General features: G+C 38.9%; 1 long non-coding RNA gene across 1 annotated transcript in view; it reads right to left on the bottom strand.

Moving 5' to 3' along the window:
- Positions 1–570: 570 nt before the first annotated feature.
- Positions 571–26,256, bottom strand: part of LOC144380578 (uncharacterized) — a 533,150-nt gene continuing 507,464 nt past the window's right edge. Inside the window, exon 6 of the long non-coding RNA XR_013444781.1 lies at positions 571–676. This is a non-coding gene — a long non-coding RNA (uncharacterized LOC144380578). The remainder of the gene's footprint in view (positions 677–26,256) is intronic.

Raw genomic sequence — 26,256 nt, 5'->3', positions numbered from 1 at the left:
TTCCTTTTTTTGTGGGGGGGGGGGCAGAGGGAAAGACAGAATCTCAAGCAGACTCCATGCCCAGTGCAGAGCCTGAGGTGGGTGGGGCTCGATCTCATGACCCTGAGATCATGACCTGAGCCAAAATCAAGAGTCTGAGGCTTAACTGACTGATCTGTCCAGGAACCCCTGACCTCAAGAACATCTAAAGAACAATAAAATCCTCTGTAACAAACTAATGGATGGCTGGAAAAATATGAATATTGATTTTAAAAAGATGACAATTAGTGATAGAACATATGGCGCGGGAGGAAAAGGAACATAGAACAGGCATAAAAAACAGTTAACAGTAGAGTATGTTTGCTCTAAATATATTAGTTACACTAGATGTTAATGGTCTGAATATTACAATTGCTATTAAAAGAAAACTAGTTTCAGACTACATTAAAAAAACAAAATCCAATTATATGCTGCTTACCGTAGCAATGTCTTAAATAGAAGCATAACAAAATATTTTAGATTAAAAAAAAATGTTAACTGAGGCAAAAATCCAGCAAGGCAGGCTGATATAATTATTGTAAATGTCAGACTACATACAGTTGAAGACAGAATTGTGAAGAAGTAAGGAGATTTTATAAGGAAAAAGGACCCATGCAGTAGAGACGTAACCATCTCAGATTCACGAAATGACGGAGCTCTGAAAAATACAAATAGACAGAAAGAAAGGAAAACATAAAAGATATCGAAAGTCAGAGCCCGTAATTTTACAGCACAAATCACAGAAACTAATGCAGATTCAGGAGAAAAACAGTAAGTATACAGATGATTTGGACGATATATTAATACAAGTGGTCAGATTGATGGAAACAAACATGCATCATGTGCTTTCTCCTTAAATCCACTTGGAACGCTCGCCTGATTTTAGGAATCAGCTGGAATACAAGTCAAGCCTGCACAATTTGTAAAGCACTAAATTTTACGGCAAACATTCTCTCTGGTCTCAGCAAAATTAGGTTGGACACCCACGGCAAGAAAATAAACACAAAATTCCCAATGATCTGAAAACGGAGCAATGAGTTTCCAAATAAGGTATCCGTCAGAGAAGAAATCACGACATAAATTGGGGGAAAATGTGAACCGCCTTGTAACGACAATAGAGTTTGTGAAGGCAGGTGTGATGGAGTTCAGATGGAATTTGCCCAAAATGTACGGATACTGGAACATAGGCCAGAAAAAGAGAAAGGTTGGTAAACAATTTCTGAGTTTTCTTTCTCAAACCAAAAGCAAGATCCCAGGACAAAACCAAAGAATACAAAAGGAAGAATATATGTTATAGTTCAGAGACATTAATCAGGTAAAAATAAAATGGTTAGAAAAAATTAGAAGGAATTAACAGTGCCGAGAGTAATTTATTTGCAAAAAGTCGTATAATTCATGAACGTTTCAAGAGACTGTATCCAAAGATAGGAAAGGGGACACCGTTACCAAAACCAAAGGTGACATCATTACCTAGAATTAAAGGTACAAGATCCTGAAATTAATATATCACTGTGTGTTCATTACACTGGAATTAAAATCAAAAAGAAATAGAGTGAAAACAACATTAAAGGTCTATTAAAGGAATACCATGTGCAAAGTTATTGTCATTTAATTCAAAATTTAGGTGACATTGGCGGATTCATTTCACAAATGGCAAAAATGGACAACTGAAGGACAGAAACTCAATAATCCTATTAACACTTAAGTGATTCACTATTTTAAAAACTTCGACAAGAGAAATTTCAAACACAATGGATACAATGGTGAATTCTTGAAAGTATTTTGTGAAAACACAACTCAGTATTAACAAAGTCTTGCACAGAAGACAGAGAGAGAAAAAACATTCCCACTTATTTATGAGGACTACGTTATCCTAATACCAAATTTGAAAATGGCATTAAATAAAGTTTCCCTCATGCACATAGAGGCAAATATTATAGATAAAAACTGAGCAAGGAGTATATGTTTAAGGAGGGTTTGTTCTAGGAATGCATGGTTAATTTAACACTTTAAAATGCTTGACACAACAAAACAGAAATAAAGATTATGTGATCTTTTTAATAGATTAACAAAAAGCACTAGATAATATCCATTACTGATTTTTAATAAAACTCTTAATTAACTGGGCTTTTGAAATATGTTTCTCATCAGACAAAGGTTATTTCCAACACCTATGTAGCTAAAATTATTCTTAATAATTTATTATTGAAGCTTTTCCACAAATATCTGAAATGAGACAAGGATATTTATTATCACAATTTTATCATTTCCATTTATCACTGTACTGGAGATTTGTTTTTATAATTAGATGTTTTTAAAGCAAACATTGAATGCAAATATATGTATGCATTAGTCTGAATATATGCACATGTATTATTTTAAATGAGATATATTATTCATAAAAGTCATGATCATCTACATAGAAAATTGGACAGGATCTATAGATACGCCATCAGAAGTAGTAAGTTCATTTAGCAAAGTGTCCGGATACAAAGCAAAATGAAAACATCTATTTCTGTATGCCAGAAGAGGAAAGAAAAATAAATTTAATAACGGAACAGTTAAAACATCCAAATATCAAATATTTTAAAATAAATCTAATGAGATATACTAGTTATTGACACTCTCAAATGCCAAACATTATTATTATAAGAAAATGAACATCTTACTTAATGCAGGAATATGTCCTGTTCATGAATCAGGATGGTGTTTCTCCCCTAATTTACAGATTTAGCCCAATTGCTATAAAAAAAATCTCACCCATTTATTAAATACATATTGACAGGCTGATTGCACAACTCATATGGAAATATAAAGGAAAATGCATACCTAAGTATCCTGAAACTTAAGGACAGCACTAGAAGATACACATCACCAGATATTGCTAAGTTACTACCATTCAATCAGGTTTTATTTCCACAGACGTAAAGTCATGGACCGATGAAACAGGACGGAGAGGGCCCTGAAAGAGATCCTACATATGCAGCCAGCCGACCTATGACAAGTTTGACAGCAAAGTGCAGAGAGGAATATCGGCTGTATGACACAGGGTGGAGAACGTGCACCTTCACTCTGATTTAACATCATTTCTATAAATTCATTCTAGATGTATGGTATATGCAAATGCATAATATTAAACCATGCTTTTAGGAGAAAGCTGGAACTATCCTCATGACATGGATTGAACCAAATTCCTTAAATAGGACACAAATGTGCTAACTATGCAGGGACATGTTGATAAATTGCACCACAATAAAATTCAGGTCTTGTGTTATCAATGACACCATCACAATATTGACAATGCAACTCACTAAGTGGGAAAATTTAAGTTTAATAGATCTATCCAACAGAAGAGTCTATTATCTACCAATCCATCCATCCATCCATCCACCCATTCATCCATCTATCCATATTATCTATCTATCCATCCATCCACCCATTCATCCATTCCTATATCTATCTATCTATCTATCTATCTATCTATCTATCTATCTATCTATCCATCCACCCACCCATACTTATCGATCAATCTATCCAACCATCCATCCATTCATCTATCCATCCACCCATCTTATCTATCTATTATCTATCTATATCTATCTATCTATCCACCCATCCATACTTATCAATCTATCCAACCATCCATCCATTCGCCTATCCATCCATCCATCCATCCATCATATCTGTCTATCTATCTATATCTATCTCTCTATCCATCCATCCATCTATTTATCCATCCATCCACCCACCCATACTTATCTATCAATCTATACAACCATCCATCCATTCATCTATCCATCCATCCATCCATCCATCCATCATATCTGTCTATCTATCTAGCTAGCTAGCTAGCTATCTATCTCTCTATCCATCCATCCATCATCTATCCATCCATCCATCCATCCATTAATCAATCTATCCTATCTATATCTATCTATATATACATTCATTCATCTATCACTCCTTTTAAAACTTCATGGAAACACAGACATTCCAGCATATGTGTACCACTCAAATGCCACCAGAAATATGAACAGGCTCTCAGCATCACCTGTCATCAAGATAATGGTATTAAAAACTCAGTGGGATACTACTATACCCTTATCACGATAGAAGAATAAAGTGGCAGGGAATACCAAGTGTTAATGAGGCTGTAGATAAAACTGAAACTGTGTTATACAACCAGTGGAATATATATAATACAAAATCTTTTGTTGCATGGTGTGCTGTGGGAATGCCGCTGGTTATATGCATATTTTCCCCCCCAGAAGTACATACCTACCTTTCCAGAAAGCATCCCTGAGACTGTGCTTAGGAGCACTTGTTCAAAAGATCCCCATCCCAGACAGAACCAAGACACTGGAAATAATATTTCCAATCAATTTCAGAATAGAAAAATTACAAGTAAATTCATATACTGGAATTCCAAGTGCAATAAATAAATACCCAATTGCATAAAACATCATGGGTGAATCTTCACATAATCAGAGAATCCACTTACCAAAAACAAGCATATTTGGTAAGGTTCCAACTTTATAACATGTTAAGAACAGGTAAAAGACCACGTTAGTGTTAAAACTCAGGCTAGCGGCTACCTAGGGGGTTGGACAGATACGGAAGGTGAGAAGCCTACATGGGGGGTGCTTTGCAAGGGAGCTCCCACCCACTGGAAAGAAAATGTGAAAAGGAGCGCAGTGTTGTTTTGTAGGACTGGTTCATGCGAGAGAGCCCCTTCCCTTCCGGCATGCAGTAGTTAGAGGTAACAACCCCAACCTTAATTATTAACATCAGGCCACATTGGGATGTCAGTCTCTGTTTTGCTGCCCTGAACTACATCCTTTAGGGGTTCCGAATCACTGCGCCTTCAGATGCTGGTGGGACAGCCCTCGCTGACCCAGCACAGAGTAAGAGGGAGATGCAGTGTGCTTACTCCCACTGACCTAGGGGAGCAGCTCACGTCCCGGAGCCCCCAGCGGGTTCTTGTAGAGGAGGTAATTTTAGCACCTGCACGAACTCGATGCGGCCAGCAGAAGGCCACCTGGGCCACCATCCATCCACCCATCTGCCACCCCAGTGGTCACACCCATTGCTCATAAGACACCTTAGTGGCCTGAAACGCAAATGCATCTCTCAAACTGCCTCATCTAAAAGGACAGAGCCATATACCCAAAGAACTGGGTTCACTGCTTGCCTCCCTTCTTTTTCCCACAGAAACAACCGAAATATCACGGTCACTTGCTATTCACAAAGGGCTCTTGGCGAGCTGACATGCGGTGCCCGAAGCTAATGACATGGGCTCCAAGTGAGTGGGAATTTTAAAACCGAGCCTAGAGAGAAACGTGTCCACACTGGGAAAATCAGAACGTGGGTCTGGCCTCCACAACCAGCTGCCTCCACCAGCCTGTTTGCTCATGTCCCATTTGGAAATGAGCTGGCAACCCGTGAATCCTCTGAAGGGGGCAAAAACGGAATAATGTATTTGAAAGCATTTAGCAAAGTGCATAACACACAATAGGGGTATCATGAGAATGTGCAAGTCTGATCAACTGGGTAGGTATTTCTGAGTACTTCCTGACAGCCCACATCCCTGCTGTCTCTTTTGGAAGAAGTGATGTGATGTGGCATCTGTCACAGTGGTCCTCAGGAAGGGAAGACTGGGCCATTTTAGTGGTCACAGCGCAGGGGGAGGGTGCTATTGGCATCTGGGGGGAGGGAGGAAGAAGCGACAGAGACCGCTGCTAACCCTCCTACGGTACTCAGGACATACCCCCGAACCAATAATTCTTCTGTCCAAAATATCAGCAGGTCCACTGTTGAGAACCCTGATCCCGCAAATGGTATTATACTCGGTCATTTTGGAGGCTGCTGGAAAGAGAAAGACAGAGAGACAGAGAGAGAAGGGAAGAGATAAAAGTAGAGTTTTCAAGTCGTTGGTTGAGAAATGTCCTCAAATGGGTGCTTTGTACCAGAATTAGCCAAATATGGCGTTCCTTTTGAAATGATAGTTTTAGAAGAAATCTTGGGACCAAGTTGATCTAGGCAAGTAGTTTCGATTTTTTGGAATCTCTTGAGTCTGTGCAAAGGATATGCAAAGCCAATCAGAGAATTCCAATGTTTCCAACGCACGCTAACCTCATGTTTGCTTATTATTAAGGCTTGCTTCGAAAACATTAGCACGTAGCTGAATTTACGGGTCTAAGAGCAAGAGTCTGGCTCAATCACTAGGGGTGTTTTATTTAGCAACAGGGAAATATTTTCCTGAAATAGCTACTCATCGAGGTCATGGAGATTTGGCTCTTGGAGGATGTTACTTTGTGATCCATCATGGCAGACCACCGAAGTCAGCGTCTTGATGTTATGGCTTGAACTGTGTCCTCCAAAAGGTATGTTGAAGTCCTCACCCCCAGCGCTGAGAATGTGACCTTACCTGGAGATAGGGTCTTTCAGGATGTGATGACGTTCAGATGAAGTCACATTAGGGTGGGTTTTCATGGAATATGGCTGGGGTGTTTATCAAAAGAGGGAACTCGGACCCGAATATGTACCCAGAGACAATGCTGTGTGATGGCAAGGCAGAGATTGGAGACGAGTGGCTGTAAACCAGGGAACGATTCCTGGCAGCCACCAGGAGCTAGAAGACGCGAGAAAAGATTCTACCTAGAGTCTCAGAAAAGCACAACCCTGCCCACCCTTGGACTTCAGAATTCTGTCCTCCAGAGCTGGGAAGGAATACGTTTCTCTGTCTCGAGCAATCCAATTTGTCATACTTGGTTACTGCAGACTTAGGAAAACTAAGGCACTTGAAAAATTAAATGTTTCGTCCAGAAAGCCAGTGCTGTTTTGTGACCTTAATTTTATGACAAATATGCATCCGCAACGGAATTCTTTAAATAAAGAAGTTAAATGTACTCAGAGATTATGGCAAATACTTAGGTTTTAAATTCTGCCTTGCACGTAGATTTACTTCCAGCCATGGTAAATTTTTAATAAAACAAAGGGAGTTCAAGATTTAATTAAAAAAAAAAAAAAAAAGGTAAGTGTGTAGTACAATAATAATTTAAATCTGTAACTTCGAATGGATAAATGCAAAAGAGGAAGAGATGCCTATATTGCTAATGTAATTTGCAAATATTTGCAAGCAAATAGAATCATGATAGAATGGTATTGTCCCTAAAGCACTCCATAATGAATTTAGAATTACAAAAATGTTGGTAGTAATTCCCTAACCCCAAATACAAAATTAAGACTAAACAATATCAGGAAATCTAATGCAAAACAGGAAGGCAGATGCTTTGTAAAATTTGAGATTTATCTCTGTAAAAGCGCAAATAAGAATAATCCTCCAGTGATAAATGTTTGCATTGCTGTCTCCTGAGCAAGATTTAAAGATTTAAGCATGAGAACTAAAAATGATGGAAGCTTCCTTAATCCTAGGATCTCCTTGGAAAGCGAAGCCCAGAGATCAAGCCACTGCTTGATAGACTCGAGTCTGTTCTGAAAGCAAATGTGGGAGACAAGCTGAAAAAAACACGTTTATAAAAGAATGTGCTAGAACGCACTGTGCCATGCCCAGAGGCTCAGGCTACTCACTGTCCAAGGTGGGTTCAATCCACTCATTTACCTTATCGTTACTTGAGAGCAGAAGCCTAAATGATATGTTTATTAAATTTGTATTTATGGATTTATTTATTTCTCTATGTTTATGATGATGATATGTGTACGGAAAAAGAAAATACACCAAATCCATGTTAATGTAACTGGGAAACTGGATGCCAAACTATGCAAGCTTTGAATGAATGCTTCCCTGCAAGTTCTCTAAATATGTCATAAAATTTAAGGCGGTTGCACCCTGAATCAAAAACATTGCTTGCTCTCTATACGCCTTACCTTTGGGATGTCATATTAATGAGGTTTTTGTTTTAGTATTTGATGACAATAATGTTTGTAAAGTAGACTAAATAATGGGCGCAGGTTAAAGAGCAACCCAGACAAGTGGATTTTCTGATTCCCATATTCTGAGAGTTCTTCATTTGATTATGTCCCTACCTAATAACAAAGACTTTTTGACCCAAGAGTAGGAAGTGTTAAGACATCAGTAGAAAGATAATAAATGATGACAAAGAAGGTCTCTATCTTACAAAGTTATAAAGGTAAACACACAGCCACGGATTTTGTTAAAACTACCTTTAAGCAGTCATAAATTAATTTTGGCAAATTTATGATAAAATGGTTCTGAGGGTTAATTTTAATGTGTTCCCACAGTCCTCAGATATTCAAACACTAGTTTATATTCTGCTGGGAAGGTATTTTTTTAAGATGAAATTAAGATTTAAAACAGTAATCTTTGAATACAGAGTCCTCCAATGTGTGGTGGGCCGCATCTAATCAGTTGATGGTTGTAGGAGGAAAACGAACAGAGGTCCCCTGAAGAAGAGGAATTTCTGCCCCCCGATAGACTTCTCACTCAAGCTGCAGCATTTACTCTCTCCTAGGTTTCCAGCCTGCTGGTCTACCCTGTAGATTGCAGATATGCCAATCTCCACAGTCCTATGAGCCCGTTCCTTCAAAGCAACCTCTCTTTCGTCATCTCTGTCTCTTTTTCTCTTCCTATATATGTCTGTTTGTGTGTATTGTTTCTCTGGAGAATCCTGACTAATACAGCGGTTAACAATCAAACTGTTAGTATATGACGGGCTATAGTTATGAAAAGGACTACAGCAAAAATTCCTGTATTGACTAAGTTACTCTCCATAATTGACCCCGAGATTGCCAAATTCATCCGGCAGGCCAAACCCATTTCCCAGAGGAAAATGTGCTACCGATGATTCTGCACTGATTCATTACAGCTCATTCTCCAGCCTTGGTGACAGTCGTCCAGAAATATAAGTAGGCAAATAACGTCCTTCCATAACCAAAGGTGCTGCTTGAAAGTCATGAGAATTTGAAGTTGCTGTATTTGTTTTCCCCATATGGTAAAGCTAGCCTGAGGCATTTTATAGTGTGCGTTTGACAACAAACTCCTTTATCAATCAGAGATTAGTTAACTGCCACGGTCTCTTGTCACTTTGCAAGAATCCTTTTTGGGGCTGCAGGGGAGCCCGGTTAAAGGGTAAACTCTTGAGAAAACGTCTATAATATTCTAGGTTGGTAAATGCAAATCTTGAATTCAAAGAGGTGGAACATGGATAAAACCTACTGAAAAGTTTCCATGAAAACTGGAGTTGTATTTTATTTTTCAATTGTTTAGTTGACACACTGTTACTTAGTGTCCGAGTCGATACATTTGCCTGTGCTTCCCAGAAGTGTAGCACCATCTGTCCCCATGCAACCTTATTACAATACCATCCACTATATTCCCTCCATTGCGCCTTTCATTTACTTTTAACACTGTTTCCACTAAGCCCCACAAACAACAAAAGGTTTCATTGTGAACACTTGGTAGGAAGTATTCACCAATTGTACCTTTGACCTCCTCTTAAGAATGCTAATGTTCCCAGCATTAAACATATTGGTATAGACATACTGCCCCCATGTAACCTGAGGACAAACAGGGTTGGGTTGTTTGTCTGTTTGGGGGGGTCTGTCTGACTGTTTTCGGTAGAGAATTAGAAGCGCGGCGGGATCAACTCTTTTCACGGAAGCATATTCAAGCCGAAGTAAACTTGTCAAAAGAAGACATTTAAGCAAAGCGGTGACATTTTGATTTTATTTTACAGAGTGCTTTAGGTGATTATGCACATTTTTAGGCTTTGCTGGAAAAATGGAAAGAGAAAAGCATAAGCTATCTTAGTTTCCATAAATATTTGCAATACAGAAGGGAATGGATTGGCAAAGTTTTTCTTTAAAGAGCCAGATAGTAAATATTTTACACACTATAGGTAGTTTGTAATGCTCTGAATTTGCGAGAACTAGTCTCTCTGAAGGGCAAAGTGTATGTGTGTTTAATTTTACATTTTGAAATCTGCAAACTGTTCTTGGCTCACAGCCTCATTTGTCTCTCCGGCTGCTGCCTGGGAACCCAAAGAAAAAGGCATGCACACATAAAAACGAACAGAGAGCAATGTGCTGGTGACAGGGACCGTGCTTCAGCCACACAGATGGACAGGGGATTCCCTGTGCTCAAAGCACCACATGGGGGCAGGGGAAAAGCAAAGAAGGGGCATACTTTCCTTGTTCTCTTTTAAGGAAGATCTCCTGCTATCCACACACCATGGATTGATGGTTATTGCCCATTGCAAGAATTAGTCATATGACCTCAGCTACCAGCGAGGAAGGTGGGATGAGTGGTTCTCATTTTGACCTGCCCTGTGCCCAGCTAGGAATTCTGTGTTTAGGGGAAAATGCAGAACGAAGGCCCATGCCACATACAAAACCCTTTCTCGCAGATCATGATTTGGATTTTTATACTCTCCTCTCCAAACTTACACTCGTTTGGTAATGAGTTTCTTCTAATGGGGAACCAACTTTCTAATACATTCTCACCACTTTTTCTGCCCAGGGGAGCCCGCATTCAGTAGCTGGCATTTGAGAGCGGACGCTGATTTAATATTCTTCGCAGGTTCATAGGGGTTATTTTGGTCTCAGATTTCCTTTTCTCTCACATAGACAGAGTGTATCAAAGAGACTTTTATTCCTGCGGCCACTTTTTGTTGGCATTATCTCATTCTGCTTTTTTGCGACCCTTATCTTTTCTTTGCAAACGTTAAGAAGCGAAATGCAATATATTTCCTTTTTACAATCCTTGTGTTCACTGCTATCTACCTTAAGCTATCTTTCCTTGAATGAGATTTGAGGGTTTGGGGGAGAGGGGGGAGAAAAAAAAGGGAGCGAGGCCTATCTTATTTCTTTGCCACGGTCTAAGCGTGGTGCGCTGACATCCCTTCATTTCCATGACCTTTCAAATGATCGTGCAAGAACGTGTCTTACAATGAACAATCTGTTCTACAGAGGAGTAAGATCCAAGAGCAGCATTTTTACGGAGTTAATTTACCCCGTGCTACACCTTTCGACCAAATCTCATATTATAACGACCATGGGTTACATTACAGGAGTTCAGTTAATGCTGACCATATTGTTTTGAAGACCTATAGGAATGAGGGAAGACAGATACCATATCTCATCTTGAATTCCAAAACGGCCCTTGGGTTTGTCATTACTACTATTACTAGGATGATTATAATTTCTTTACCAAACCTGGCACCTTGACTCGGCATTGTCCAAAAAAATGGAAACGAAATGAAAGCTGGAATTGGAGTTTGGATGCAGGACGTTTACCCTGAGTTTCCAAACCATCTTCCAATGGATTAGATGTCTTTATCCCATTTCTGTGTTGGGAAAGAATTGCAAAACAGTGGGAATGCTAATAATTTCATGTTTCCACTTGTCATCTTGTTGATCAAATTCCAACTGAAGGAAATTTCCTTGGAGCTGACAACTTTACCTCTTCTTAAACTTCTTTCTAATTCTTTTTAAAAATATTATTTGCTAATCAGGTTTAGGTTTTTTTATAAGTAGCCTCCACGCCCAGTGTGGACCCCAACTTGGGACTCGAACTCATGACCCTGAGATCAAGAACTGAGCTCAGATCAAGAGTCGGTCACTTAACCGACTGAGCCACCCAGGCGCCCCACTCATCAGGTTTAATTTTTAAACGTCATTGAGTTCCAAGTAAAGAGAACTCTTCTATAGACAGGACACATCAAGATAACCTTTCTTCTCATTCTTTTTTTTTTTTTTTTTTTTTTTTGGTGTTTAGGGAGAAATGATGGGGACAAAATTTCTGAATATATTACAAAAACCCATTTTAGGCTAAGACAAAGTGAGGGAAAAAATCCCCAGGGACAAAGATATAATGAGATAGGAGACAAAGTTTTCTTACTTAAAAAAAGGGGGTTTTAGAAATAAATGCATCTGTGGAATTGAGATATGGCTTTTGACCCAGCTTTGTTCTTCATCCTCTCTGTTGGAATAATTCACCCTCACAATCGCCTCTCAGCCATTTGGCTAAGATCAGGTGGGGAAGTCAGTCTCACTACCTCAGAGAAGAGCAGGAATCCAGGGGCTCAGGGAAATCATGATTTCGACCTCCCCTGTCCAGAGGCAAGGGGACTTTGTGTCCAATGTGGTTGCTCAAAGAGAGAATGTTCACACTCCCTTGATCCATGCTATCTTTTTCTATAAAAAAATGTTAACCAACTTCACTAATGAGTAATTTATGGACAATAAAACACACATTTAAAATTTGCAATAAAAATTCTAGAACTTGATGGATTCTGAGAAATACATATAGATGTGTAAAGATCATCCCAACCAAGGCGTAGACCATGTTCCTCATGGAAACGGTTTCATTCTTTGAGACTCGTTCATGTTACGAATCTCAGTAATCTGTTCTTTTTTTGGGGGCGTGGACAGGGAGGAGTGATCCATGTCATGGATACACAAACATCAGTTTACCAGTTGGGAGACATTGGCGCTGTTTCCCATTTATGGTCATTATGACTTAAAATGACCTGGGCTATCACAGCATGCCCAATGAGTACAAATAAGTGTTTAATCCTCTCGGATGAACATGTAGGAGATATGTAGGAGAACATGGGGAAAAAATGTCAAATTATTTTCCAAAGTGGCTTTCTAATATTGCATTTCCACCCAGAACGTGAGACTTCTGGTTCTTCCACATTATCGCCAACAACTTGGTATGGCCGCTTGTTTTGATTTTGGCCCCTTGTGGTACCTCGCTGTTTTGTTTGTTTTTAAAGATTTTATTTATTTTATTTGAGAGAGCACCGAGGGAGAGGGAGAAGCAGATTCCCTGCTGAGCAGGGAGCCCAACGTGGGGGCTCGATCCCAGGACCCCAAGATCATGACCTGGGCTGAAGGCAGATGCTTAACCCAGTGAGCCACCCAGGCTCCCCAGTAGCTCACTGTTTTAATTTGCTTTCCTAATGACCAATGACAGTGATTACACCTGATGTGATTATCGTTCATCTCTATATTTCTTGGATAAAATGTCTGTTGAAAGTGTTTGGGCACTTACTGGTTTTAATTGTATTATTTTTCTTCTTACTGCTCAGTTGTAGGAGTTCTTCCAATACTCTGATTTAAAAAAAAAAAAAAAACTTTATGTGTTACTTATTTTGTAAATCTTCTCTCCTAATTTGTTGGGTGATTTTATCACATTGCTAAGTGTCTTTTTAAAAACAGAAAATTCAAATATTGATGAAATACAATTATTATTATTACTTCCTTTGTTTTTGTGCATCTCCCCTCTAGTAGATATTTTCCTAATCGAACATGATGAACAATTTCTTTTAGGGTTTCTTGCAGAAAAGTTATATTTTTAGTGCTTATATTTGAATTTTGTCAACTGCTTCTTCTGCTCCATTTATTCATGGCAAATGATTCTTATCGTACAGATTTTCATTTTTATTCTGTTAATATGTTGACTCATATTGATGGATTTCTGAGTATGACACTAATCTGATATTCCTGTGTTTCAACCCAACATGGCCAAGACATAGAACCATTTTTATACAGTGCCGGATTCTATCTCCTGATAATTTGATAAGGATTTTGCACCTAGATCCACTAAGGATATTCATCTGTAGTTTCTTTCTATTGTAATATCTTTTTTCTTAAGGTTGTGATAATACCAGCTTCATAAAATGAGTTGTAAAGTATTTTCTCTTGTGTTTTCTAGATGATTTTACATGTATTTGGTATTCTTTATTCCATATCTTTTTTTTTTTTTTAAGTTCCATCTGATAAACCTTCTCTTCTTCAAGTTTTCTTTGGGGAAATGTGTTTTATTGCAAAGCTGTTAAATATCCACAGGGCTGTGTAGGTTATTGTGTGTGTGTGTGTGTGTGTGTGTGTGTGTGAGTGAGTTTCAGTAATTTGTGTCTTTCAGAGGATTTATTCACTTGATCTATGTTGTCAGGTTATGTTGTTCATGATACTCATCATTATATTAATATTTGTAAAGTCTTTAGTAATGTCTCCTATTTTATTTATTTGTGTCTTTTTTTTTCTTGGCCACAATGGCTAGAAATTCACCAATTTTATTACGCTTTTTAAAGGGCCTGCTTTTGATTTAATTGGTTTTTATCTATTTAACTGTTTTGTCTCTCATTGATTTTTGTTCTTAAATTTACTATTTATCTTTATTCCATTTATTCTGGATTTAATGTGCTCTTATTTTTCTGGCTTTTAAAGCAGAGGCTTAGATCATTTGTCTGAGACTGCTTTTCTAATGCACGCACTCAAAGATGCAATTGTTCTGTTTCCCTGCGCACCACAAATTATAATGTGTTTTGTTTCCATTTTTATTTTGTTGAAAACACATCTCACATTACAAATTCCATCCAAATGCACTAAGGTTTATGAGAAAAATAAAGAATGGAAAGATGGATAAATATGAAACAATAAAGATAAATGAAGATTAAATAACTAAAGAATAAAACATAGAAAGGACAAAAAAAATACTAACGCCTTGGGTATTTTCTGCAAACTCTTAGCTGCAGCTCGTGTGCAAGAAGATGGTCATTGATGAAGACTCTGAAGTCTCAGAAGGAGCACACGGGGAGATGGGCACGGGGGTCACATTGAAACACAACATTCATTGGCGCACATCCACCGAGTGCTCAGAAGCCCGTCTGAATCTCTTCCTTTTACCTGGTATTGTGATTGCTGATCATCCGGAAACAGGAAGATAAAATTCCAAGTTGGCGTTTCAAGATTTAAACTGGGTTTGAGGTTTGGCACACACAGAAGAAATATTTCCCCACTGGGTCCCTCTCTGCTTCATTTCCTCCCCACAGTTTAGAGCCGATTCATGTGCTCTGAGAAGGATGGTGGTAATTACCCTATCCCGACGCTTCACTCGGTTATGCAAACAAATGTACGCACTGGGGCAACGGGGGACGGAGACCAGCGTGGGGTCCCCTTCCCTAATTTGTAATGTCCTGTGTCCAAGACCGATCTGCGAGTCTAGCCGGGGAGGGCTTTCTGCATGTGTCTGCATGCCATGAGCAGATCTTCATCCATCCCTTAGGATTGTTCTTAATTACCAGCGGAGATTCTCATGGATGTTCAAGTAGTTTAGTGAATATTTTTCTAGATATTTGTATCTACTTAATGTGTTTTAATAAGGCCAAAAAAAGAAAAAAAAAAGATCTCCTATGTAAGACTGGTAGGCATTTTAACAAATGTATCACCCTATAAATAATTCAATCTGGCCATAGGTTTGTTACAGGCCTGGTAAAAAGGGGTGATGCCCACAAGTGTGTGGTGTATGCCACAGATTTCAAGTTCAAACTGTTCTAACGCACCTATGAATCCCTAAATCATTTTTAATGGGTGGTCTATCCTTTATTAAAGTGAATTACTCATAGACTTGGCTCTGATACCAATTCGTGATTGGAACAATCAACAGTGACAAAATCTTTCTCCCCATCAAAATCTATTTTGGTCATATTTTCAGACACCCTCCCTCTATATACTACATACAGTAAAAAAGGATTATTTTCATGGATACCAGTCATTTGATCACAACAAAGAAAGTCATTAAAATTTCGTGTTTGTGTACTCCTGTGGAAATCACATTTATGTGTGTTGAAATAAAAAAAAAAACATACCCAGCAATTCTCGTCCTAGGTCTACACCCAGAGGCTGCAAGTAGGTGTTTCAGCAAACACATGTACACAGATGATCGTGCAATTACTACGGACAGTAGCAAAAAGGTGGAAACAGTCCCAATGTCCAAGAACAGATGAATGGATGAACACGATGGGTTCTATGCATTCAACAGAATATTGTTTCAGTGCAAAAAGGAACAAAGCTGTGATACACTCCCTCGAAAACATCTACTCAGTGAAACAAGGACACGAAGCCACAGAGCGTATGATTCCATTCACGTGAACTGTCCAGAATTCGGGTATCTATGGAGACACTAGGCAGAGGTGTGGTTACCAGGGGCCGGCAGGAGAGAACCCCAAGAAGTGACTGCTTAATGGGAGCTCGGTTTGCTTTTAGGGTGATAAGGAAAGTTCTGGAACTAGATGGTGGTGATGGTTGTACCATGTTTGTGAATATACTTACTGGCACTGAGTGGATAAAGATGTGGTAGATAGAGACAGGGATAGAGATAGAGATAGATAGATGATAGATAGATACATAGATAGATGATAGATATATAGATAGATGGTAGATTAATAGATAAATATGGTATATAAATATATATACACAGTGGAATATTATTCAGCCACATAAAAGAAGGAAACTCTACCATTTGCAGCAAGAGGAATGGACTGTGAGGGCATTAGGCTTAGTCACATAAGCCAGGCAGAGAAAGACAAATACTGTGTAATCTCACATATACATGGAATCTAAAAAAGAGTCAAACTTGTAAAAACGGAGAGTAGAATGGCGGTTGTCAGAGACAAGTGGGGGGCGGGGAATGGGAAAATGTTGTTTAAGTCTACAACTTGTAAGCGGTACATGAGTAAGACCCACAGATCTAATGCACAGCGTAGAGATTACAGTCAACAATACTGTATTATGGACATCAAAACGGCTGAGAGACTAGATCTTCAACGATCTCACCCCAAGGAGAGAAACAGTAATTATGTGATGGATGCAGGTCTTATTAGCTCAGGTTGTGGTGTTCATCATAATGCAATGTATCAATGTACGAGATCGTCACACTGTAATACCTCAAATTGAGACAATGTTCTATGTCAATTGTATCTCAATAAAAATAAAGGTCAATGGGACACCTGGGTGGCTCAGTGGGTTAAGCGTCTGCCTTCGGCTCAGGTCATGATCCCAGGATCCTGGGATCGAGTCCCACATCGGGCTCCCTGATCAGCGGGGAGCCGGCTTCTCCCTCTGCTGCTCCCCCTGCTTGTGCTCTCTCTCTCTGACAGATGATAAAATCTTTAAAAAAAAATAAAAGTTAAAAAATAATTAAAACATAAAAAAATAAAGGTCAATAACTGTATACTTTCACACTGTTAAAATTCTAAAGTCTATGCTCTGTGTTTTTTACCAATATGAAAACATTGGAAAGATAAAGAATTATAAATGGTAGAGAACAGAATACTGAGGTATAGAAAGATGTGATCTGTCTGAATTCACTAAATGAATGATCAGCACAGCTGAACCTAAACATATTTTCCCCCGGTGCCCATCCTTGTTGGATTTTATAATGCAGACAGGGAAATAATAATAATAATACACCTATCTTCCTTAAACTGAATTTTTTAAAAGCTCTTATTTGTAAGCAATTTCTACACCCAGTGTGGGGTGTGAACTCACAACCCTGAGATCAAGAGTCACACGGTCTCCAGACTGAGCCAGCCTGGTATCTCTGCCCTTAACTAATTCTGGCATGAAGGGTAATAAATAACCCCCTAGGGATTTTTTTTTTAAAAGCCCAATTTGGGGGAAAAAAAGAGGAAGCGGTGGCTTGAAAAATACTTCTGCCTATTTGAGAAAAACATAAGCATGAGAGATTGGAAAGGTGACAGAATTTTAAAACAGGAAATTTGAGTCCTAATAAGATAATTCATTTAAAGTTTTTGGTCCTGACCTGCCTTTGTTTATGAAATAGGGATTATTTAATGCCTGGGATGAACGGGTCAACCCATATTACCCCTTTACTTGGTATGAGACATTTTTAAAATATACAGTGTGAAAATTGTTAAATAAAAAAAAGTGGGAACATGTCTTAGCTTTGCAACCACAATTAGACTGAATATATCTGGAAACTGTTGCAGAATTGAAAATTGCAACCAAGTATTACTTTTCTCTTTTAACTCAGGAGAAGGGAAGATAAGATGTTTTTTTCTTAATGTTGAATGAATATGGATACAAATGTTTCCTGTTATAGCATTTACCCTTTTGTCCTGCCTCGGTAAAAGGTTATAAATTCTGGTTTGTTTTCTTCAAGTCACTGAACTCACTGTCCCTGGAAATGCACAGGCTTAGGCTGGACCTAATACATTGGACAATAAATTGGTGGAATGTTGGAAAAAATGGTGGAGCTAGGAGATACTTAGACCAGATGATGATTGACTGTCCCTCTAATCCCAGAAATAATCTTTTTCTAAGTATCCACAGTCTTGCTAGAATAGATTACAAATGTGGTTCCACTATTCAAGAACATGATTTTTCCAAAATATATAAATAAACCTGTTGATAATTGACAGAAAACACATACACACACACACACAAATTTAATGTGAATAAAACTGGAAGATTAGGACCTTTGAAAATAGACAGATATTAGCCCTTTTACAAATGTGAAAGGTAGGAGAATACTCCTTATGGTTCCAACTAATACAATCGATTTTGTGTTTGAAAAGGAGAACAGGTTTGCTGAACCTTAACTCTTCCCCCCCACCCCCCTGGAATTTCTTAGGAATTATTTTATATATCAGTTGTGCTAGCGGCCTGGTTTGGGTTGGATTTCCATCACCTGTTTCCCGGAAACCCCAATGCTGGTGATTCTCCAGCACCCACTGACATTCTGGAACCCGTAACGTCTCAATCATATCCATCGTCACAAAGGACGGGGCCTTGTCCAATCTCTCAGAAACCATCCAAAAAATATGTATTTGGGAAGACTGGAGAAAAAAAGAAAATCCCAGCGACTCACCTCAGAACAGCTGATGTGGAAACTCTTATTTATCGAAGAACACTACAAGGAGATCCTTGAAATTGTACTTCTCTTACTAAATTCTGCGATAGCCATGGTCTTTCACAACATTTGGGGAAGGGAGAAGTCCGCACTGCATAAAAATATTCTGCTACTCTTGCCCTTTCCAAATAGCCCCATGAAGAGGACCCGGTTAATTTAATTTAATTTTTTAAAAAATTAATTAATTTGGGCACCTGGGTGGCTCAGTTGGTTAAGCGACTGCCTTCGGCTCAGGTCATGATCCTGGAGTGTCTGGATTGAGTCCCGCATCAGGCTCCCTGCTCAGCGGGGAGCCTGCTTCTCCCTCTGACCCTCCCCGCTCTCATGTTCTCTCTCTCATGCTCTCTCTCTCAAATAAATAAAATCTTAGAAAAAGAAAATCTATTAAAAAAATTAATTTATCCACCCACCCACCCGACTTGGTTAATTTAATTTTGTTATTTATTTATTTATTTATTTACCCACCCACCCGGTGAATTTTGTAACGTTACACTCAACGGCTTCCGCTAAGATCCTGGATGTTCTGAAATCTACCCAGAGCAGGTGTAAACTATTTTTTTTCATGCCAGGCGGAAGCAATGAGACATGGCCTTCATTTGGGGGGGGCATGCATTGCCATGTATGATAAGCAACTCATGCTGGTGGCCACCCAACCTGGCACCCCATCCTAAGAGCACTGAAATCCTGGGGAGTCTCAGTGATGCTCAACCAGGCTCCTCCCACCCCATGGGGGCAAGCTATCCCCCCATGGGGGGGATGTTCATGGCCTCTTCATCCATGCTGGATCCTTGGTCTGTGGGCAAAGCTCCTTGCATTCAACGGTCGCGTTGCCATCATGGGTTAAAAGAGGGGAATGTCCACATTCTGCCAGTCATTGACTAAGTGAACCCAGAATGGGGAAGAGCTCATCTGTTTTGTGTGCATGTCTGCAAAGTGAGCAGGACAGGGAGGGGAGACACTGTAACTATGCTCCCCAAAGAGGTGCAAGTGGGGTGCAGACAGCGGATCTCTACTCTGGCTTGCCCTCGACCGTAGCCCTGTCCTCAGAACCAGCTCCACATGCCAGCACAAAATTGGAATCCCTTCCAGTGCCAAATGCATGATAATAAGTTCTACACGTGTCCTAACAAAGCCCGTTGCAATCCCATCCAATTTAAAGGACTTTGTGATATAACGTAATTGCATGATGTTCTCGTCTGAATCGGAGTTTATAAAAAAAATATGTTGTAGACGCTCAGATATTTCAGGATCAAACTTTCTACAAAGGATGTTTACTTAACTCACATTAAAGTCCCTGTGAAATAAAACCCAACGGAATTATGCATAAATCATGAATCAGTTCATCAGAGAGAAATACTCAAGTGTTTTGTGTTATAGGTTTTAATGAGAATTCCTCTTTCATCTCATGGCTTATTCCCATAAACAGGAAAGAAAGTCTTACACTTACAAAAACAGAATGAACTGCATTTTAAAATATTTTCAAATTCCACTGTAATTAAAAGGAGAAGAGTGAATTTTTATTTAATGTAAAGCAATTTGAACAGTTTCTTGTACAGATCTACTAAATATATGTGTCTCATCCTAAGCGCATTGGCACTGATTTTCAAAGTTTACTTTTAATGCGTTCATTTTATTGAGGTGAGGAGCATTTTGTACTGTGAAAACATAGTTAATGGTTCTTGAGGGTACTCTGGATGCCATGCAAAAATGGGGAAAACACACACACCCACACACACATTTTCCAGTTCCCTAGGAGATCATAAAGTCTGCAATGTTATGGTAGAAACACAAGTTTCCCTTTCAATATTTGATCTAATGTACATGTTCTAATTTATGAGGAATTCATTTCTCTCAGTTCGTTGGCACCATGGTCTCTAGACTTTGCAGCCACCGCTCTGTGTTCAGATCACCCAAGAAAGCCCCTAAAAAATGACAACGGACTTCCCAGGTCTGGGATGCTGCGAGATCTCCAGGGAGACATGACCAGGTCCAACCTTTCAGCAAAGCCACGTGGGTTTTGTAGGAGCTCTGGGTTGAAGACGGCAGGATGAGGCGGTTATTATAAAAGGTCGTTGGAAAAGAAGGTGAGGGAATGGGGTGAGAGAAAGGTGTTATTTATGGGGTCGGACGGGAGCTGGAGCTACTGGGACATCTTGAGAAGGAACCCCGGAAGGAAGAGGGTTAACTAACAAAGGAATCGGGTCAGTACATACTGAATGTAGGCTATTGGATGTGCTTCTAAATCACAGATGGTTTTTAGGACTCGGAGATGCAGGAGGGCAGACCGAAGGTAGAGTGTGTTACACAGAGTGATTCCTACGGAGAAGGTGTGCAGAATCAGAGTGAGACCGGGGAAGCCTTCCTGGGGGATGCCCCTTGAAGTTCGGGGAGGTTGGAGAAGGTTCTTGTCACTGTTGCCATCCTACAGCATTGCTAGGACTGTGGATCTTGTTAGTTAGATGGAAGATATTCACAGATGGGAATATTCATAAGCGCAGCAGAAGGACAGAGCAAATGATGGAGTGAGGGTGAGGTGAGCAAGAATGCAGGGAACAGCAAACCAGGCCAAGGGAAGAGCAAGGCTCATTTTATCCAGTGGCTTTCATGCACCAACTTGTCATAGACTTTTCTCTGTTCCTTCCTTTGATCCGGAGCTCAAGGGAAAATTCTTAAATGTCTGGAAACAAGACTGTGTGGTCCCCGCCCTCAGCCTCTGCCAAACGACCCCGTTCGAGGGGCGGAGGTCCTGCTGAAGTACCTGACTCTATCTAACACGGTGAACTACGGAGGCCCCCGTGAATTTAATTGATGAGCCTTTAAATCAGTGCAAAAATGCAAATCTTGGAAAAGTGGCCATTATACTGAATTACACAGCACACATCCAGGGGCAAAGAATTTTGAGTTGGGGTCAGCAATATGCACGTTTACTCAATCTGTCTTGAGCCAGAATTCTTCTGCAGTATATTCTTCACGGGGGCAAAGAAAACGCTATTTGTTGCTGGAATGAACGAATCTGTCAGTTTAATGAGAGGGAGACCTTGTAACTGAAAGTGAAATATTAAGGAGCATCTTTAAGCTGAAATTAAGTACTGTATGTTAGTAACTAAGCTTATTTTATGGAGAAATCATTCAAGAGGTGATGTCTTTCTTTATAAATTCTGTGAGGTTGATCTATTATTTAAAAGGATGGATGGAAATGATTAGAGTTTGAGGATAAAATGCCAAGATTTGAAGTATGTGAAATGATATAAATGAAAATCAAATCATTGATGATTTCATTGGGGTCTTCCTGTACAAATTGCTATTCTGTATAATTCCGCTTAAATAATAAGGTCAGGGTGAACTGAACAAGCAACGCCTATCCATTTATACTGGAAGTGTCTATCACTACCGAAATTACTACTGGTTTAGTTCACAGAAAACAAAAATTGGAGTATTTTCAATGAAGCTTATAAATTAACCTCGAATATTTTTCTTTGCATCTGAGACATTATCATCGCATTTTTCACGGGCCTCGAGAAACTCTTCAAAAGGAAACAATCCGTTTATCAAAGTTATCCCAATTCTTCCTTCACTTCTTTGTGAGACACGGAGCCAAAATTTATTTTTCAGACTATCTGCCTTTCTCATTTGGACCGGCAGGGAGAAGGCTGGCCAGCATGCTGATCCCTGACGTTGTAATGTATTGATTACCCATGTGCTGACTTTCTAAAAGTTTCCAGGGTAAATGCAGTATGATATTTTTAAGGCAGCTGACCTTGTAGGTCAAATATATAGGAAAAATATATAGGCAAAATATATATATTTTATATATATTCCAAATATATAGGACAGAGCCTGGGGCACAGCGTCCTTAGCGGGGTGTTGTTGGTCTGGGATGTTTTCAGCAACAGAGCGGAAGCACTCTTTCTGCGTGCCGAATTTACTGAGCATGGAGCAATCGATCCAACATATGTCAGGGCCGAGTCTCCAAACATGGAATCTTTCTTCAGGAAAAATATGCATTTTTGGTTTTGTGGTCAGCATTGCCCTCCACCTAACTGCAATTTATACACTTGATAAGAAGAGGGTTTTTTTTTTTTGAAGATTAAAATTCTGTAAAAGGATTCTTAGCTTTAACTCTCCTTAATGCAAATATATATATGTATATTTGCAAATATTATTACATTTATATATATTATTAATATATAAATATTATATATAAATATTATATATTAATAAATAAATATATAAATAATATATAATTAAATAAATAATAAATTAATGATATTAAATAAAATAAGTATATAAATAATATATAAATAATATATAAAATATATAAAAATATAAAAATATAAATATATATTAATATATATATAAATAATATATATGTTAAATATATATTATATATATTTTTTTGCCTCCTCTGAGTAAGTAAGCGGTAAAACTCTGCTTTCAAGGTAGACTGGGAAGTGTTGCTGAGGTCAGAGAATTTGAGGCCAGCTATCTGATTTACGGAGTAAATATAAACTCCCAATATCTTACTTCCATGCCCGTTACATTCCTTTTGAACTGGGTTTATCGCATACCTATGCTGCCCCAGATGGGAGGATGTCTGAAGATATAAAACCTTCAGGAAGAAACATGTTCCAACCCCTTATTAATGTTCCGAGCTCTGTGTATTTTTCATGGCTGATGCATTCTGAATGTTAGGAAATGAAGGTATGAGGGAGAGGAGACAAAATTATCTCGTGCTTGATAGATACATAAATCAAGGTTTGTGGTTGCAGGTTGAAACGGCGCACTATTTTTAGGGAGACAGCTCTGTTGGTTGGCAATCATGTTTACACCTGTCTCTAATTGTATTAATTTTTCAGGTTGGCTTTAATCCATTTGCCCAGGCTTGCCCGGAACGTTCCGCACCCAGAAAGCAGTTGGGCATTCAACTCATTGTTAATGAAGCTGTCTTTTATATTTGCTACGCTTTGAATGCGAGACAAGAAAGGCTGTAGATGGTTTCTGTGAATATATACGTGGATGGCTTTGAGGTGGTTTTTTATCACGTTTGCTGGTTATAAAAAGGAGCAGTTTTCTCCTGACAAATAGAAATAATTATCATGCTCCACAGTGTGCATTTATGCAACATAAAAGTCATCTTCTTTATAAACCTACAGAAAAATGAGAAACACACACAAGCACACACACATCAGCCGCCCTTCCCAAGATTCTTCATACACCATTAGCATGGAGGGTCAATGCAGTATTCAACATTCTCTTTCTCCCCCATGACAACCTTTCCCACTCAACATGTTGAATTATAAATTTCCCAACAGCAAGATTTGGGGTTCCATAAAACATCTGCCAAAAGAAAAGTTGAAAAAGAATATATATTCTATAAGTTCTCTTGATACGGCACACAATTTTATAAAACACCTAATGAGATGTTTATGAATTGCCTATATTTAGAAAAAAAATCTTAAGAGAATGAACTTCAATACCTAGTTCACTAAAAGCCTACAAGCCAGACAAGTGGTAAATGAAGGAAAATACAAAATGATTGCACCTGGAAGATCCAATGTTATATTTTGAAAGCAAGAACCCTGATACTTGCACTAAAGTCTAGAAAGAGCAGGTAGTTGGTTGAATAGTTGGGGGGAAAATGGAAAGAATGCCTTCAGATGTTCAGAGGCAAACAAACTATGATCACTATCTCAAAACAATTAGAGTCCACCAGCAACTTCAGTTTTAGGATGTGATATTACATGGTATTTCACGTAGGATACTGCTAGTTGTTTTTTTTTTTTTTAATAATTATTTATTTGAGAGAGGGAGGGGGAGAGATTCTCAAGCAGACTCCGTCCTGAGCATGGAGTCTGACGCGGCCCTGGATCCACGACCCTGAGATCATGACCTGAGCCCAAATCAAGAGTCGGTCGCTTAACCAACTGAGCCACCCAGGTGCCCCTGTTAATTTTTATTTTTAATGTTCAGTAAATTAAAATCATCCATATATGTAAACTATACACATCACTGATCAACAAATATTTATACAGATCTAATTGGTGTGATAGATTGTATGTATTCAGCAATTCAATGGGTATGGGCCTTTGAGCTGTCCCTGAGCTGATTTGTGATCAAAGACATTGACCCAAAATGCGCAACAAAAGTAGACATTTTCAAGTTTCTTCATGTTGGGAATAAGGCCGTTCTTTGGAAAAAAAAAAAAAAAGTCACATAATCAAAAATAAAGAACACTAGTGGATAGAAATGCATATATATTTTTATTTAAAATGAGACATTTGGTGACTGATACCTGTATATTTTTCATACTGAAGAATAAGTTGCTGGCTGGTTTCTGGTAAAACTTAGAGCCTTGATAATTTGGTTTCAAGTAATTTTCCAGTACAACTGCCTATTTCTTCTTTATTTTACATACGCAGAAACTTCACTGCTGACGTGGGAACAGAACATCATTTAGCTGACGCTACCTTCCTGCAGATAAAACCAGAGAAGCTCGTTCACATTTCTGTTGAAGGACCTGAAGACGCTAGGCTGATGAGAAGCATGCTGAGAATTTAGGCAGCATCTGTTCCAGATTTATTTATATTTGTGACAATGCTTTATTCCAGTTCACACTCCTTCCCTGAACATAAAAAGTAAGAATTGAAGACAATTATTAATTGGCCCAAAGTCTTCAGAGCTAGCAAGGGAAATGGGTTCTTTGATTTCAGTGTGATGATCTTCCAGGAACCAAACCATCACCCGTAATGAAACAGGAGCTTACTGAGCTTCCTACTAAAAATAAAAGAAAAACGGAATTCGAAGGACGATCTTTGCATACACGTGTAAAAGTGAGCCTGGGGAGACATGGATGATACTTGATTTGCATCCAGCAAGCCTTCCGAGGGATGGATACCTTCAGCTTTGAAGAACCATCATCACATGAGCAAAATTTTTGGAAAATACTAAAATTACGTATTTTCCCATTCAAAAATATACTACAAGTAAAATGCCTTCAAAATTGTATTTTGGGTTTTTTTTTAATGATTTTATTTTTAAGTAATCTCTACACTTGAAGCGGGTGGGGCTCAAACTCACAATGCTAAGATCAAGAGTTGCATGCTTCGCCAACTGAGCTAGCCAGGTGCCCCTCAAAATTGAATTTTTGAACACCGCAGTGAAATGTGTAGAGTTTCCATGATCCAGGCTACTAATACCCACCATTTCCAACTCCATCCCAATTCAGCCTGATTCCATTCAGGTTGGGGTGGGGAAGACACAGGTTTGAGGGGAACCATTTCTTTACCTGCCCCATGTCTGCAAGGGAAGGACGAGACTTCACCCTCAGTCGGTCAGGAAGAACGTAGTCCTACATCCACAATGAACCACCAGAAAAAATAAAATATAATTCAACAGAGCAAATTCTAAATATCTTCCTTGTTTTAGTCAAGGATTCCTGCATGGGGCAGCAGGTGGGATGGAGCTCGGAGGAGGCATAAAGAATGAAAGACTTATAGGCAGAGGGGACGGGGAGAGAAGGAGGTTCTATTAGCAAAAAG

The sequence above is a fragment of the Halichoerus grypus genome, chromosome X, assembly GCF_964656455.1.
Source record: "Halichoerus grypus chromosome X, mHalGry1.hap1.1, whole genome shotgun sequence".
Taxonomy (NCBI): Eukaryota; Metazoa; Chordata; class Mammalia; order Carnivora; family Phocidae; genus Halichoerus; species Halichoerus grypus.
Note: the sequence above shows the minus strand (reverse complement) of the source record. Positions and strands in the feature narration are given on the sequence as shown.